The following is a 3,110-nucleotide window of genomic DNA, read 5'->3' as shown; positions in this document are numbered from 1 at the left end:
AATGTGTTTGGATTTATGAATTCAGACATGCAGGTCTTTTACAATGTATGCTAGGGATTGCCAAGAGAGGAAGACAATTCGGTTTGTCTTCTTGGAGGAAAATTCAGCTTTCACAAGCTTGGCGAATACTGACCTAAAAGCTAGGTGCACATCTGCCACTGATTTTAACAATAGAAATGTTGGAATTTCTGAAAATTGCAACCTCTGTCAATGTACTTTCAACCTCTTGAATTAGCACCAGAAGCAGCAGAGAGAGAGGAAAGGAAATTTTGCAGCTTGCACATCAAATACCAGAATAGTGAGGAAAGATGTAGACTATTTAAAAACCCTGAACTCGCTTTATGAGGATATTTGTAAACTTGCCTTATCTGTACCTTTTAGAAATACCCACCGCATGTGGAATAGTACCTGTCTCCTGTAGTATATTTCCATTACTAAACCACTGTGTGTATTTAGGGAAGCTAATCTATAAACTATTTCCATTATATACAGATGCATACATACATACGCACACATGTACAAAGGTATAATTTAATAGCATATAAAATTAGTATGATTTGTACAAGTTTTTTACAAATTATAAACAAACTGATTATCATTTTCTTCTTATTTCCTTGTTTTCGTAGTACAGCTAGAGAAAATTAGTGAGCCAAATATTGTTATGGATAGTGGGGGTAAAACCCTGGCTCAGCTGACTTCACTGGAAACAAAATGTCATCCTTACACTCCAGGGTGAATAGGCAGAGACGCTTATTTCCTCTTGAGAAATGAGGTACTTCCCAGGACCAGACCTCTCTGTCTTGGTCTGTGTCTACACGCGGGCTGCAGATGGTTTCTGCTGTCGGCTGTGAGTTAAGTGCCAAAGGACAAGGAAAGCTCACAGCTTGCAGGGGTTCAGCAAACCCGCCAAAACTTTTTACTTCCTGCACACTCACACCTCCAGCTAGCTCGTAATCTCTCTTACAATTTTAACACCAATCTGCACCAAGTTTGTCCGCTTACACAACAACTAATCAATTCAGCTCCCAGAGTTTTGTTGACAGGACGATACAAGCAAGAGTTGCCAGTTAAAGAAGACACTTGGTCATCTGGCTTGCCCACAGTGGACTTGCATACGAAGGGCTGGGGTTTTAGACCAAAGGGTGAACATCTGGATCACTACCATCACCTAAAGTCAGCAATCACATTTTAGGAGACTTAGCCTAAATATGCAACTACCTCATGCGTGCAATCTCCCCAGCCCGAGCACGTGTCCAAGGCCAGTGGTGCTTGCTATCCCTGAGGGAGAGAGGGATGTTTTGTGACGCAGCACATGCAGACGTTGCTTAGGCTGAGGCAGGGTGAGGAGGTGCTGCTGGTGCCTCCAGCTCTCGCCCTGGCCCCGGGGCGCAGGTTTGCATCCCCTGGCCAGCTGACATGGTGCAGGGGTCTCCCACTGCTGCAGAGGGTGTTGCAGCCCCTGAGTGCAGATGTTTCCAGGGTGGGTGTCTTTGTCAGTCCTCACGAAGCTCTTCTGCTTCGTTTGAAAATGCATAAACATTCATGGCTAAGAGTGAGTGACAGTGACTGCATGTAGCATCACTGCGGGCATCTGTGCCACCACTGGGGCTGCCAGAGGTGTGGGCATGCACTGGCAGCCAGGAAGGAGGCTTTACTAAAGTAAGTTTGGCAGCAGATGACAGGAGTTTGCCATCACCACCTCCTTGCCTGGTGGTCAGGGTGCCTCAGGGAAGACCTAGGATTCAGGCTGTGCTTCAACAGGTATTTCAGTCTATCGAATAATTTGGCCTCAGCTCACATGCTGGCATTTGCTCACAGATGCCTTAGGCATCTCTCTGCTCAGCTCGTCGTCTGCTCCAACTCTCCTTCCAAGGAGCCTTCCTGATCCTATACCCTATATTCCCTTCCTGCCCCAACTCTCAGCCAGCTCTGTGTAGGGGACTGAGTGCCAGTTTAGGTCAGACATGAGCTGCATACACCACGCAGAGCAGCTGGAGTGCATGTCCACCTTGCAAAATGCAACACATAGCTTTCTGAGTTAGCTCAGGGCCTAACAGAAGTATAGTCATGCCGGGCGTACCGCCTAGTGCATGATGAAAAGCAGGATAAAAAATCTGAGGAAATCACCATGTTAATGTAGATATATTGCTTCTAGTGCCAAAGCTAACAACTGAGATGTGGCTGAGGTTTCTCTTTGCTGTATATAGCCTGCCTCGAGGAGAAAGCAAACTCTGCACCATCCTCTTCTGTCCTTTGGGACGTAGGGATAAAGAACTGAAGGGATGAAACTAAATAATACTGCGCTTCGCAACCAGATCTCTTGCTGAGAACAGAATTTGGCTCCCAAAATGTTATCAATGGCCGTCCTGAAAACCCTCCTGCTGGTTCAGACCAAGCACTCCATCAAGCATTGCCTGGTGACCTGTGAGTTTTTCCTTACGGTATTACCCTTTGTACACAAAATGAGCATCTTCAATCTGGAACTAAGGCTGTGGATGCAACAGTAAAACACTGGTCTGTGACACACAGTGCCACAGAGGCGTGACCCAGGCATCGAGGGGAGGACCGCTCCACACCAAACCACAGGTGTCTGCAAGGTGGGTAGCACATTAGTCCCTTGTGTATGTGACAAATCTCTTCTGCCGTCTCCTGTGAATAGCTGTGAGGACAAGAATACCCCAAGGTCAGAACTAAGTCATCGCAACACGTTATTATTCCACTTAACACCATTCTCCATTGACAGCTTTCAAAAACAGAAGAGTATATTTCGGGGAAGAAAACTGCAAAACCAATCAAGCATCAAGGCTAACTGGTCTTTTCAATGGCATGAGCTGCATTTGAGGGCACCACCAAAAATCCCAGTCTGACAACAATTCCCCTCTTCCCCAGGGGCTGTTATTCCTACATCCAGCACGGGACCACAAGAGAAGGGGAGGTAAGCCAGATGAAATTGTCCCTGGCACCATGTCCCCACACTAGCAACCAGATTGACTAGCTACGAATGATTAAAGTTGAAACCTTAAAGAAGGAATCGGTATATCTTGTTTTGCAACAGTGCTTCCGGTACACTGGGTCAAAATAGTTGCTTTTTACCTCTGGGAAGCAGAGCT

This window comes from Pygoscelis adeliae, unplaced genomic scaffold, assembly GCF_000699105.1.
Source record: "Pygoscelis adeliae isolate BGI_AS28 unplaced genomic scaffold, ASM69910v1 Scaffold83, whole genome shotgun sequence".
Classification (NCBI taxonomy): Eukaryota; Metazoa; Chordata; class Aves; order Sphenisciformes; family Spheniscidae; genus Pygoscelis; species Pygoscelis adeliae.
The sequence above is the reverse complement of the archived record's forward strand: the minus strand, read 5'-3'. Positions refer to the sequence as shown.